The sequence below is a fragment of the Ictalurus punctatus genome, chromosome 19 (genome assembly GCF_001660625.3).
Source record: "Ictalurus punctatus breed USDA103 chromosome 19, Coco_2.0, whole genome shotgun sequence".
NCBI lineage: Eukaryota > Metazoa > Chordata > Actinopteri > Siluriformes > Ictaluridae > Ictalurus > Ictalurus punctatus.
This window is the reverse complement of record NC_030434.2, coordinates 6,202,313-6,217,704: the sequence shown is the minus strand read 5'-3', so window position 1 is coordinate 6,217,704 and position 15,392 is coordinate 6,202,313. Positions and strand designations below refer to the sequence as shown.

At 37.6% G+C, this 15,392-nt stretch overlaps 1 protein-coding gene across 9 annotated transcripts in view; it reads left to right on the top strand.

The window, feature by feature from the left end:
• LOC108280067 (NACHT, LRR and PYD domains-containing protein 12) overlaps nucleotides 1–15,392 on the top strand; it is a 353,895-nt gene that overhangs the window by 279,178 nt on the left and 59,325 nt on the right. The window lies entirely within an intron of this gene.

Genomic DNA, 15,392 nt, shown 5'->3' with positions numbered 1-15,392 from the left:
TGGCCATCCCAGTCCCCTGACTTGAAACCAATAGAAAACCTGTGGGCTGAACTGAAGAGGAGAGTCCACCAGCATGGACCTTAAAATTGAAGGCTCTAGAGAGATTCTCAAAGGAGGAATGTTCTCAGATCCCTTGCCATGTATTCTCCAACCTCATCAGGCATTATAGGAGAAGACTCAGAGCTGTTATCATGGCAAAGGGAGGTAGTACAAAATATTGACTAAAATAGTGCCAATAAATGGAACTGTAACTGAATATATAACACTGTTACATAACCAGACTGTTCAGATATATGAACGGGGAGTTTGTGATTTTAATGCACCTGTCAAAAAGGTTTTTAGGCTCACCTAAGAATGATACAAAAAGGTAAACTTGTTGTGAATTTTAACTGTTGTTTTGGAAATTAGACAACACTAGCAGACTCGTCCTCTGAGGTAAAAGAGGTTTATTACAGAAAGATGGTTAATGCAGGATAGAATAAAGCAGGATAGAATAATCAGAGCACTCTGAAGCGCTTGTGCTGAACCACTACTATATATATGAAATGCAGAGCATGACACACTTCTGTGTTCTGATAAGAAGCAGTTTGAGACAGTTCAAACAGGCTTTTTTTAGGGTCTTAGAAGATGTGCAGACGAACCTTGAACAGAAGAACATGTTTCTGTCTCTGTAAGCAGATAAACATTCTGTACTGATCTAAGTGACATGACATGGCCTTCTTAGGCATTATCCTCAGATGAACAGAACGAGAACAAATATATTAAAAATAATTTAAAATGAATAATTTCCCTAACACTGTACATTTGTTTGTGTGTTTTGTAGGAGTGTGCTCCATTCCAGTATTAGAGATCAGACTCTTCAGGACTCAGCTGTGTGTTTGTGCAAACTTTACTGATATTCAAAGATGGAGACTCCTGATCTGGACACAGATAATGTGTCCCCACACTCAAGAACCAGGTAAGCTACCATGTCATTGTATTCTAGTGATTAAATATTTATATTTAAAATATATATACCATGGTCTTTCTGAATACTCGATTCTGATTGCCTGGAAGGTATGCATTCAAACTGTTGAATTTGGGGTGGGTGATCTGACGATTTTGTATCGTGATCGATCTTGAAAATGTCCACAATCTACTTTTCAAGCGAATTGTAGAGATCGTGACCTTTTATGTCCTCATAATAATGTTAAAACTACAACAGAATGATTGCCTACTAGATGGCTGTGCTGATTGCCTAAATTATATCACGTGTCTCTATCATGCATCTTTCATGTGTGACGTATTTGAAAAACAATTCAACATGAGCTAGCAGCAGGCGAATGAGGAGCTGGTGCGAAAAAATGACTCGACGTCAGTAATGTTGCAATGGTTTGGCTATGCACAGTCAGATATTTCTGTAAAGTTTGTCGGGCAATGGTCAGCACTTCCATAATACGAAAAATCTTTTCAACCACCTTAAGAGGAAGCATCTGAAGGAACATGCAAGGAGTGTTTCACTCAGGCTGGTACAACAACCCCACTCATCACGAAACATAAACAGTTACTACTGACCGACACATTAGAGCAGTCGAGAAAATACGATAAAAGCAACAAACAATGAAACGAGGTGTCTGAGGTGTCACATTCTGTCTATCCAAGAATTTGGTGCCGTTCAAAGCTGTGACAACATCAGATTTAAGAGACTGATGCACACTTTATATGCACTGGATTATCTGCCAAGTCGCAAATATTTTTCTAATACCACCATTCCCCATACTTATAGCGAATACCGACAGAGGATTGCTGCACAAATAAAGCACGATGAATACATGATTACTACATGATTACAACTTCAAGTGTGAAAGTGTCAGAACTTGACAAGTGAACTTTTGTGTTACTATTATTATTTTTATAATTATTTTTTCTCTGAGTACTTGAAAAATCTTCCGTTATTTAGTGCTTGTGTTATCTCTATATTTTTAATGTATCTCTCTCTCTCTCTCTCTCTCTCTCTCTCTCTCTCTCTCTATATATATATATATATATATATATATATATATATATATATATATATATATATATATATATATATACAGTATCTCACAAAAGTGAGTACACCCCTCACATTTTGTAAATATTTGATTATATCTTTTCATGTGACAACACTGAAGAAATGACACTTTGCTACAATGTAAAGTAGTGAGTGTACAGTGTAAATGTAAATGAGTGTACAGTGTAACACTTGTGTAACAGTGTAAATTTGCTGTCCCCTCAAAATAATTCAACACACAGCCATTAATGTCTAAACCGCTGGCAACAATGAAAGTACACCCCTAAGTGAAAATGTCCAAATTGGGCCCAATTAGCCATTTTCCCTCCCCCGTGTCATGTGACTTGGTCGTATTACAAGGTCTCAGGTGTGAATGGGGAGCAGGTGTGTTAAATTTGGTGTCATCGCTCTCACACTCCCTCATACTGGTCACTGGTCACTGGTCACTGGCCACTCCGTTTGGACTTTAATGTTTGGATTTCTTAATATGTGTGGATTTCTTGAGTTAATACCAATGTCTTGTGAAAATTTCATTTGAATAACTTAATTGGAAATATGTTTACAGACAAAAATGTTGACGTGTACAATAATTATTTCCCCTCATGTGTATTATTTATATATATATATATATATATATATATATATATATATATATATATATATATATATATATATATATATATATATATATATATATATTTTTTTTTTTTTTTTTTTTTTTTTTTTAAGTATTTGTGCATTATTTTTTATGGATGCACAAAAAACACTGATAATTAAACTACAGTCCAAAATGAATAATACAATCGCACTTTTACTGCACTTTATGGTTTTTGTTACTCTCTCTTTAGGCATATTGTTTTATTTATGTTTACTTTGATCGTACTGTTTTAATTAGACATTACAGATCTTACTTGCGCTTTCACTGTTGATCGTCTATATTGCGAGTGAGGAGCAACATGACCTTCTTACAAATAAATGACTTATAAATCGCTCCCGTTATAATAAACGATAGAATTTACACTGGAAGCGCACAAATACAGCATATAATGTCAATAAACTTGATTTAAACTAAACCTTTTAAGCAACTCGCACCAATTTCCCCAACCCGATGCACACAGTGGAGCATTTTGGATACTGTAAGAACATAAGTTTGTGCTCGTGCATCACTGTCGTGCTTCTGTATTACACAAGCTCCATTTTGTAAACTTTGAAAGTTACAATCTTCTACACTACATTTAATTACATTCCCCTTCTGAGAGGACTTGGGGCACACACTTTTTTTCCACTGTCACTTGATAACGATTCCATCTGATGGTGACATGTTGGACATAAAAGGTAATGCTGACAAACAGTAAAGTGAAGAAATTTATTGTTGTTGACTCTAGGTATTCTGCATGCATTTGACGTCATCGACTGGGAAACGGTTTATACTTCCCATTAGTAAATAAAAAAGGTTAGTGTTCCATTTGAGATGATATTACCCTTTTAAAATTCATACACCTAACGGTAGAGTGCATAGTGCATGATAAGTCCGTGATAGGGATCCACTGTGCTCTTTTTGTGGATGAATCTACCCCTCACCTTTTTGGGAATGTGTCTATGTTGCATTAGTTTGGAGAAAAAGTTTGAGTTGGAATAGTTTGCAAGCGTGCGAGTATAAACACAACAAGGCTGTGGTTAACACAAGCTCAAGATACTTCCACATGTTATTCTACGGCATAATATACATCAGTAATACCTCACTCGTGATTTTGTTAAGCTTTTAAGTGTCTTGAAAAAGGCGGTTGCTAACAAGTGGATAAATGGAGTTTTAAGAGAGCTTTCTTTATGAGGCAGAATTTTGATTACAAAAGCAGGGGGTATATCTGGATTAATTTATGCAGCACTGGCATTGCGTCTTGATAAAAAAATGCAAAGAGACTTTATATGGAAAAAGAAGATACATTGTCTAAAGAAAACAGTTATCATGAATTCATATGATAATGGTGGCCTACATTTTTTGGATTTTGCAACATTATCCCCTCACATATTTTCTCAAACTTTGTTGGTATAATTTTTTTCCTTATGTGTAATTATGATATTAATAAAATCCCAGTGAAACTGGCTGAATTTCATCCCCAAGCCTTTTACTCATGGTCTCTGATCTACAAACATCATTTTTCACCTCCTAAATATGATATATGGAACTATCGTATATAAACACAACTCGTTTTTTTTTTTTTCTTTAAATATTGATTGGATAATGGCATTATATTGGTGAATTGGTTATTTATTAAAATAGGGCACTATGCGATTTTTTTTTTGATGCAATATCTCCTGAAGTTGTGTAAACATCAGGTGAGAATTAACATACAACAGTGGTCCCTGTCTAAAATAATAAGTACTTATGTTAGTAATATTGTTTTCTCCTTTCACTCCCATAACAGATCCATAAGAGTTTTATTTCAAAGAGATATTGTATTTTTACCTTCTGTATATTCATATTATATGTTATACAGACAACATTGTTTGGAAAAAGATTTAGCTTATACCTAATCAAACTTTCCAACTTGCAGATTTATCAGTTTATAGTATTTTCCAGTTGTAGTGTGTGTTTTTTATTTTATTTTATTTTATTGTAGTGCTATAAAGCTCAGTGGTGGTGATGTTGAATTCCTGAGGCCGTGGTGTAGTTCATTTATAGTCTAACTTTAGCTTTTTACTTCTAGAGATTGTATTTAGGCTTCAAAATTCATAAAAGTTGTGTTCATTTGAGAAGAGTATCTTGATGCACAAAACATGTAAGAATCATAAACTTTTGTGGGTCACAGAGTTTATTTTCTGCAATAATCCAAAAGTCAAAAATACTATTGGCTTTTTGTGGAGGGAACCAGCGTGATGTTAACTTCCGAGCTGGCCTACAAAAATACGTCAAATACGTCACTCTATTACTGATGTATTTTATGTCGTAGAGTAAAACGTGAAAATATCTTGAGCTTGTGTTAAGCAGAGACCTTATTACAGGCATTTAACCCAAAACCCAGCCATTGAGTTCGGGACGATGGAATCAGAAGTGAAAAAACGCTAACTCATTTCTGGGTTTTATGACTCATTTTTGCAGCACTGTATATACTTCTCTTATAAAGGCCTTTAATATCATGAAACAGGCTGAGATTATTTAATAAAAGCAGATCCCTACTTCTTACACAGACTGCTCTCATGGTCAGCAACAGGTAGTCTGGGCTTCTTTTTGGTCAGAAACCATAGAATGTCTTTTTCATCCTTTCTCTTCATGTTTTATACCTCTGCCAATCTCTGTAGTTAACACAAAAATTCTAAATTTAAACATTAACTTCAAAGATTAAGGTTTGGGATAATGAGCACTTGTGTATAAGTCACGCTTTGCACTGCACACTTTGGCTGCGTACGAAATCGCATACTGTGACAGTACATACTGCATTACCGTTGAAACAGTGCATACTAATCATTACGTGTGTGTATTATGACTACAATTCCGGACATACTACATCCGCCATGTTAGCATTGTCATGTGACCTTCGACATCATCATAAATACAAAAGTCTTAAACAAGTTGACAGTTTATTCGGGTATTGTTAAACAAGTCCTAGTTAACCGAGGTTTAATATATAGAAAAAAATAGTAGACACTGTCTTCTTTTTTTCTGAGCTTGTCAGCACCAGTCCCGTTGCATCATGGGATTGTTTGACTCGCGCAGTGTCCATCGGTTGCATACTGCAAAATCTCGCCGGAAACAGTACGTCATCTGGGTATTTCTCGCCTACTGAGAAATCAGACATACTGCCCCTCTGGCGTACGGCTTTTCACCTACTACATGGTAGGTAAGTATGTGGTTTCGAACGCAACCGTTGTCTTTCGTTTGTCTAATTTTGCCGTTGTTGTCTGATATTGTGTTAATAATTTTGCTTATTTCCTATATACTGGTTTGATTTGATTTGCATTAAACCATATCTGCATTTTCATCCACCTTTGCCTTCTGACGTGACACCTGAACTGTGCAGCTGTGACCTAATGTGTGAAACCTAACTAATTAGTCAGCTAGCTAGTGACCATGCAACACTGCTTAGCTTTGCTAACTAGCTAATAAATTAACTAGTGTGTTGTTGTAGCTAACTAGCTTCCTAAGATTAGTCAAAGAGAAGCTAAGTGACTGTAACGCTAATGTCCTTTGAGACGTTAGTTAAAGTGTTGAATATGTACTTAACATTGAAGTTTAAGTGGACAAGAGTGATAAAAACGCACTGCTTGAACAGCAAACATAACGAGATGTGATAGAAAGAAACGATTGCGGAATGATTTTCAAACAAACCGACTCAACTGATGGAGTGCTCTGACGTAGATCAGCAATAGCAATAATTGCCAGGACAGGGGCACGTCAGGGGCTAGTCATATTTCAGCTGGAGCTGGCCGGTGCCCCTCTGGCCCCACTCCTGGATCTGCCAGTGCTCAAAGGAAATGTCAATTCTCTAAATTGACCTAAAAAAAACCTTAAGAGAACGTTCTGTATAGGTTCTCTTTAGGTTGTCCCACAAAAACCTCTCTGCAATGTTCTGGGAAGGTTAGTTTTTGGTTACAAACAAAGAACCTACAGAGAAGATTATCATTTGGTTACCAAAAAAATAACCAAGCGGGAATCATATGTTAATGTTAGGGTTACTTTCTGTGTTTGCTGGGTAATGAAAGCTTTAACTCGTCAATGCCAGCAAGTGACCATGATATAAACAGGATAGTCCATGGCTAAGAGTGCATTATACGATTTTAATGCACTCCGCTTTGTGTCAGGTGATTCGTTTCTCTTTGATTCTTCAGATTATCCCTTACCTAAATTAATTACTGAGTACATATGAAAGGAATAACTTGAGCAAAGTTTTACTGTTAATGAAAACTAACAGTTACCACTTAGTTTGAAAAAATTTTGATTCAGTTCAGAAGTAAAATTAAGTTCTCATTAAATTTATACGTTGGGTAAGAACTGTAAAAAGTGTATATAAATGACTAAAGGACTGTCATGTTGTGCAGTAAACTCCAGGGAAAGAGATCAGAATCACCAGCACCCAGCTGTTTCTCCATGAAGAGTGATCAGTCTATGCATCTTCCTCTGGTGTTTAAAGATGGAGACTTGTCACTTCTACGCAGGTAACATCTCCTCACTGTTAATGTCACTGCTAAAGTCACAGTTAAAGGGAAATTCCAATAAAAAAATAAATAACACAAAGGTAAATAATCATGTAACATTGCTAGCTAACATTATGGTAGCTACTTGTGTTGTTATTAACTTCAGTTATTTGGCTCGGTGTAATTGTGAAAGATCTACAGTTGCTCTCTGCCTCCTGTTGTTCTTCTCACTGGTGCAGGTTGTCTGGGAAAAACATCTTCATGCCGAACAGGAAAACTCATCTACTATAGACTTGTGTTTATACTCACGGTCCAACTCAAACTTTACAACTTGTATAACCCCAATTCCAAAAAAGTTGGGACGCTGTGTAAAAATGTAAATAAAACAGAATGCAATGATTTGCAAATCGCATTAACCCATATGTTATTCACAATAGAACATAGAAAACAGATCAAATGTTTAAACTGAGGAAATGTACCATTTTAAGAAAAAAAAATAAGGTCATTTTGAATTTGATGGCCGCAACACGTCTCAAAAAAGTTGGGACGGGGGAAACAAAAGGCTGGAAAAGTAAATGTTAGTAAAAACAAACGGCTGGAGGTTAATTGGGAACAGGTCAGTAATATGATTGGGTATGAAAAAAGAGGATCTTAGAGAGGTAGAGTCTTTCAGAAGTAAAGATGGGCAGAGGTTCTGCGAAAATCTGTGTGTACAATTTGTGGAACAATTTCAGAATAATGTTCCGCAACGTAAAATTGCAAAGACTATGAATATCTCATCATCTACAGTACATAATATCATCAGAAGTTTCAGAGAATCTGGAGAAATCTCTGTGCAAGGGACAAGGGTGAAAATCAATACTGCCCGTGATCTTCGGATCCTCAGGCAGCACTGCATTAAAAACAGGCATGATTCTGTAATGGAAATCACTGCATGGGTTCAGAAACACCTCCAAAACTCATTGTCTGTGAACACAGATCGCCGTGCCATCCACAAATGCTGATTAAAGCTCTATCATGCAAAGTAGAAATGTGATATGTGAACATGATCCAGAAACACCGCCCTCTTCTCTGGGCCAAAGCTCATTTAAAATGGACTGAGGAAAAGAGGAAAACTGTTCTGTGGTCAGATGAATCAAAATTTTAAATTCTTTTTGGAAATCATGGACGCTGCTTCCTCTAAACTAAAGAGATCTCTGATGGTATGGGGGTGCATTAGTGCCTATGGAATGGACAGCTTGCATATCTGGAAAGGCACCATCAATGCTGAAAAAATAACCAAGCGGGATATGTCATATGCTAACGTTAGAGGAACATTCTGTGTTTGCTGGGTAATGACAGCTTTAACTTGTCAATGCTGGCAGTGGCCATGGTATAAGCAGAAAAATCCAGAGCTAGGAGTGTATTACAGAATTTTAATGCACTCCGCTCCGTGTCAGGTGGTTCTTTTCCTCCATGGCATGCATTAAAATGATGTAATGCACACCTAGCAGATTATCCCTTATCTAAATTATTTACTGAGTGCATATGAAAGGAATAACTTAAGCAAAGTTTTACTGTTAATGAAAATTAACAGTCACCACTTAGTACGAAAAAAAAAATGAAAACAGAAAATAAAAAATAACAGAAAAAAGCTTACAGTGCAGCATAAAATATTAATTAAAATTTAAATTTAATTAAAAGCAGCAGCACAAAGAAAAGTCTTCAGTCTGGATTTAAAAGAACTGAGAGTTTCGGCAGATCTGCAGTTTTCTGGGAGTTTGTTCCAGATATGTGGAGCATAAAAACTAAATACTCCTTCTACACGTTTAGTTTTGACTCTGGGAACAGAAAGCAGACCTTTCCCAGATGACCTGAGAGGTCTGGATGGTTCATAATGTACCAGTAGATCAGAAATATACACTAAGTCTACATAGTGGTGAGAATAATAATAGTGAATAAAATCAAACCAGTTTAATAAAAAATACCAGAGAATCAGAGATACTGTGTTCACAGACAATGAGTTCTGTATTTATCTCTGTTTAGAAAACATTACCTGTTCATTCAAACTGATTTGTTACATTATTTACATCCTTCAGGAAATAATCTAGAATACCTCGAATTAAAATAGGGCCAGATCAGCACTGTGTTTTTTGAATGTTAATGCACTCAAAAATAATTATTGTAGCAAAATTAAAGTAAAGGTTTAGACGATAGTGTTTAAGTGATGGAACTTATCTTCTTTAACAGCTACAGTTTTTGTTCGCAGTGTTCTACAGAGAGCAGGAGAGAGAATAGAAAAGAAGATCATCACAAATAAAGGGTAAGATCTCTCTCTCTCTCTCTCTCTCTCTCTCTCTCTCTCTCTCTCTATATATATATATATATATATATATATATATATATATATATATATATATATATATATATGCCACTGTATAACAGTAACTCAAAAACTCCATTCGTTGAGTCATTTCTGTCACTTGAATAAACCATTCACTCTTATCTAGGGTTGGTAATCATCCATCCCTTATAAACAGGATTGTCCTGTATTGAAATGTAAAATGCTATGTCCCTTATTGAGTTACTGTCTGTGGTTCTGATAAATGTCTTCCAACGCAAGTTTGGCCATGAAATGCAAGAGGCTTTTGAGATACAGGTGTGGATGTGAGACAGGATACAGTCCTGTCCCAGACTATAAATACAACTGGAATACATAGAATTAAAACAGGGCCAAATGATCACAGTGCATTCTGAATGTTTAATGAACTCAAAAAGAATTATTGTACCAAAATTAAGGTAAAGGTTTAGACTATAATGTTTAAATGATGGAAGTTTTTGTTTTTAACAGCTACAGTTTGTGTTCACAGTGTTCTACAGAGAGCAGGAGACAGAATAGAAAAGAACATCATCACAGATACAGGGTAAGATCAGAACCAACAACATGACTGTGACACTGACACACTGGTATTATAAACCTCTCTGCTGTTATTAACTACTGAGTGATTAGATCATAGATAATAGTTGGACCACATATCTCACCTCATCTTCCTACTTCACCATCTCACAGGCATGACCCAGAACCTGCTGCTGTGAATGAATTCCAGAAAAAGTTCAAATTAAATCTGATGAAGATGTTTGAGTGTTTGAATGGAGTGATAATAAACCTGGGAAACCAAACACTCCTGAATGAGATCTACACAGAGCTCTACATCACAGAGGGAGACAGTGGAGAAATCAATAAAGAACATGAGGTGAGACAGATCGAGGCAGCATCCAGGAGAACAACAACAGAGGAAACACCAATCAAATGCAACAACATCTTTAAGCCCTTATCTGAACAAGATGAACCCATCAGAACTGTGCTGACAAAGGGAGTCGCTGGCATCGGAAAAACAGTCTCTGTACAGAAGTTCATTCTAGACTGGGCTGAAGGGAAAGCAAATCAGGACATCCACCTCATATTTCCACTTCCTTTCAGAGAGCTGAATCTGATGAAGGACCAGAAACTGAGTCTGATGGAGCTCCTTCATGTCTGTTTTAATGAAACAAAAGAAACAGAAATGTCCAGTTTGGAAAAGGTTCTGTTCATTTTTGACGGATTGGACGAGTGTCGTTTTCCTCTAGATTTCCAGAACAGAGAGAGAGTGTGTGATGTAACTGAATCAGCATCAGTGCATGTGCTGCTGATAAACCTGATCAAAGGGAATCTGCTTCCCTCTGCTCTCATCTGGATCACCTCTCAACCAGCAGCAGCTGATCAAATCCCCTCTGAGTGTGTCCATCGAGTCACAGAGGTACGAGGGTTCAATGACCCACAGAAGGAGGAGTACTTCAGGAAGAGAATCAGTGATCAGAGCCTGGCCAATAACATCATCACACACCTGAAATCATTAAGAAGCCTCTACATCATGTGCCACATCCCAGTCTTCTGCTGGATTTCAGCCACTGTTCTAGAGAGAATGTTGGGTGAAGCAGAGAGTGGAGAGATCCCCAAGACTCTGACTCAAATGTACACACTTCCTCATCATTCAGACAAACATCATAGGAGAAAAGTACTCAAAGAAGCAGAAGAGTGATGAAGAAATGCTTCTTAAACTGGGACAACTGGCTTTTCAGCAGCTGAAGAAAGGGAACCTGATCTTCTATGAGGAAGACCTGAGAGAGTGTGGCATTGATGTGAGAGAAGCAGCAGTGTACTCAGGTGTGTGTACGCAGATCTTCAGAGAGGAGTTTGGGCTTCAGAAGAGTAAAGTGTACTGCTTTGTACATCTGAGCATTCAGGAGCACCTCGCAGCTCTGAATGTGCACCTGACATTCATGATGGAAAAGAGAAATGTTCTTATACAGCATCAGGTCTCTACATGGTGGATGGAAAAAATGACAATCTCAGATGTACACTATAGTGCTTTAGATCAGGCTTTAGAAAGTCAGACTGGACATCTGGATCTTTTCCTTCGATTTCTTCTGGGTCTCTCACTGAAGTCCAATCAGAAACTCTTAACTTCCTTAGTAACACAGACAGGAAGTAGCTCCCAGAGCAGAGAGGAAACAGTTCAGTACATTAAGGAGAAGATCAGTGAAGATCTTCCTACAGAGAAATCCATCAATCTGTTCCACTGTCTGAATGAACTGAGTGATAATTCTCTAGTGGAGGAAATCCAACACTACCTGAAATCTGGAAAACAAAGTGAATTCTCTTCTTCACAGTGGTCTGCTCTGGTGTTTGTGTTATTGACATCGGCACAGGATCTGGAAGAATTTGACCTTAATAAATATTTCAGTACAGATAAGATAACAGAAACTGTTCTTCTGAAGATGATGCCTGTGATTGTAGCATCCAGAAAAGCAGTGTAAGTAAAGCTGAATATAACTGTTCTACTGTTACAGTGTTAGAATGAGAAACTGAAAACACTTTGACAAACATCCACTAGGAAATAGATAAATTAGAGAATAAAAAATGCATAAACAAATGAATAAGACTGAAGAGCAGGTATTAAATATATGAAAGCCAGCTAATTTTATTTGAGGAAAAAACAAGTCATGAGGTTATGACTTAGTATCTTGAAATAATTAAAAGATTTCTTGATGTTATAATTTATTATTACCACAGTAATGCTGGTTTTATGTTGGATATTTGGAAATCTTTTGTTTATATTTACATAAACCTTAGCAATATCACACTCACATCTAGAATCTTTAATTTTATCTTTGTAGATTGAAGATTTTTTTCTTCACATTTTTCTACAAAATTTGTTATACATGAAGTGGATTTACACAGACACATGGTATATAAAACTATGTTTATTGCTGTAATACAAAATTACAGAGAAACACACATAAGTAGCCTACAGGTAACAAGGCACAGGTGAGAATCATCACGCGTTAACTGCGAGTTTCCCCGCCTCCTCTCTGTCCACATCCGACGATCAACCACGCCCCCACTGCCACAGTAGTGTTCTGTTATACAGGACTGTATCACTTTATATATTTTAGCAGAATTCATGTTTCGGTGTCATTTTCCTTTTTTCACCCGAACACTACAATACCCAGAATGCAGTACACCAATACTTAATTCAACCATTGGGAATCCCTACTGTGATCAACCAATATTATATATATTTACACATGTGCAGCAGCACTTCAAATCAGAGGATTATAAAGATATTTGAAAGTGAGTTTCTGGGTCTTCCACTGGAGAAGATGATAAAGAAAACAGAGATTCCGTCTGTATTTAGTAAAAAACAGAGAGCAGAGAAGCTCCGTGGCCAGAACAAATGGAAATTAACAGAAATAGGAGAACTTGTTAATATCTGTTACAAGTACGCTAACCCTACTTGATTTACCCATGTAACTACTAGTAAGATGGCTAGTAAGGTCACTAACACAAAGGTAAATAATCATGAATCACGGTTGCTAATTTCAGTTATTTGTCTCAGTGTAATTGTGAAAGATCTACAGCTGCTCTCTTCCTCCTGTTGTTCTTCTCTCTGGTGCAGTTCTTCTTCAGTATATTCTGTCTCGAACGTATATGAATGGAGGTCACTGTGTAACACTGAATCAAAACAGTCATTTCTCTCTCTTCAGAAACCCTTCGCTCCATCACAATAATTTACATACAAAGCTACGCAACTGATTAGCACTAAACCACTAACTATCTCACTTCCCTGAGTATATCATTATCTAGTGAGTACCACCCCATTTCTCCATTCTCCCTCCATATCACACATTCTCTCCCCATTCCTCTCCCACAGAATGATCTTAAGGCCTGTTTCTGAACATTTGGGGACCCTAAGCGACAACTTCGTCAGGGGCCACCACCTATGCCAATCATATTATTGAATGAATAGAAATCTATTTACTGAAGGAGTGAACTCTCTAAACAAAATCAATTAGAAGAAAGAACGAAACAAATAAAGTAGTAAAAAATTTACGTAAAAGCTTCTCACATAATATTAAAACCACCCGCCTAACATTGTGTAGCTCCCCCTTTTTCCAGGAAAACAGCTCTGACCCGTTGAGGCATGGACTCCACAAGAGCTCTGAAGGTGTGCTGGGGTATCTCGCACCAAGACGTTAGTAGCAGGTCCTTTAAGGGCATTTTTAGACTTGTAGATCTGTGTTTTGTTCCAAAACGGGGACGTAAATTGTTACAGTTATGTATTTTGTCCTTGGCTCGAATAGCTTTCACAAGGCAAATGTGTTTATACAAGTCACACATGAGTAAACTGTCCTCTCATTGGTCAGATTGCACCTGTTTTTGTTCCGAGGTTCCGCTCACAGCAGTCGTCCATCAAGATAGCAGCTCCGCAAGCATATTGTGGCTTTCTTTTTAGCTGTAGTTATTATAGTCTATCAATTGAGTGATTAAAGCCTATCTCCTTGAGACTCTCGCTAAACACCTTGTAAACCTCTGTGTTTTTATGTGTTTTTTAAAGTTGTTCAGAAACATGTTTGTTAGCCCAAATTTCATTGAGGCATTTTACCTCGTCTTTGGTCCAAATTAAAGTTTCAGACTGCGAGCCATTAGAAAAACAAACGCTTTTTACGTAATGTAGTTCCCATCATGCATTGTTATATAGGATGGTTCATTGGTTTGAGGGGTCGAATTTAGGGTATGAAATTAGCACCTGCCAAATGAGGGTGAATTGTCGGCAGAATATTTCCTCATAATTATTTTACTTTAAACGCACTAAGGCCATAAGTTAAACTAAGCTAATTGTCACTTGCGCTTTTTCTGCAGATAGGTGGCAGCAATGGCAAAGAGCACACACTGCTTCCTCTTCATCTTATAGGATGCATATATACACTGGTGGATTTTATATACAAACACTCTCCCTACAGAATGTTTTATTTTAGCGGCAAGGAAACTGATTTTTTGTCAAAAGTGGAATGCTAGTTGTGCCACATATGTTACTATGGCAACCAGTAGTGGTTGCTACTGGCAACATCATAGTACAGCGACTGGTGACTAGCAGCAATAAAATCACTGTATGTGTGAATGCACCTTCACTCAATCTCATTTTTACGGGTGGCAACTGAAAGCACAAAGAGACTTTGACTAATTACACACTGGTGAGAATTACCAGCCACTCTGGCAGGTGGACAACAAAGTTAATTTCAGACACTGTTCAGATTGCTTTCTCACAAGGTAGGTGGTACGTTTCAAAATAACATCCACATGAATGCCGGGACCCAAGGTTTTTCAGGAGAACATTGCCCAGAGTATCACACTGCCTTCACTTGCTTGCTTTCTTCCCACACTTCATCCTGGTGCCATCTCCAGGTAAGTGACACACACGCACCCGGCCTTCCACTTGATATAAAAGAAAACCTGATTCATCAGACCAGGCCACCTTCTTCCACTGCTCCATGGAAGCTCCAGTTCTGATGCTCACATGTTCATTGTAGGTGCTTTCAGTAGTGGACAGGGGTCACCATGGGGACTCTGACCGGTCTGCAGCTACGTAGCCTCATACGCAGCAAGCTGTGATACACTGTGTGTTCTGACTCCTTTCTGTCACAACCAGCATTAACTTTTTCAGCAATTTGTGCTACAGTAACTCTTGTGTGGGATCAGACCAGATTGGCTAGCCTTCACTCCCCACATGCATCAGTGAGCCTTGGGCACCCGGTTGTCCTTCCTTGGACCACTTTTGGTAGGTACTGACCACTGCATACCGGGAACACCACACAAGACCTGGAGATGCTCTGACCCAGTCATCTGGCCATCATAATTTGACCCTTG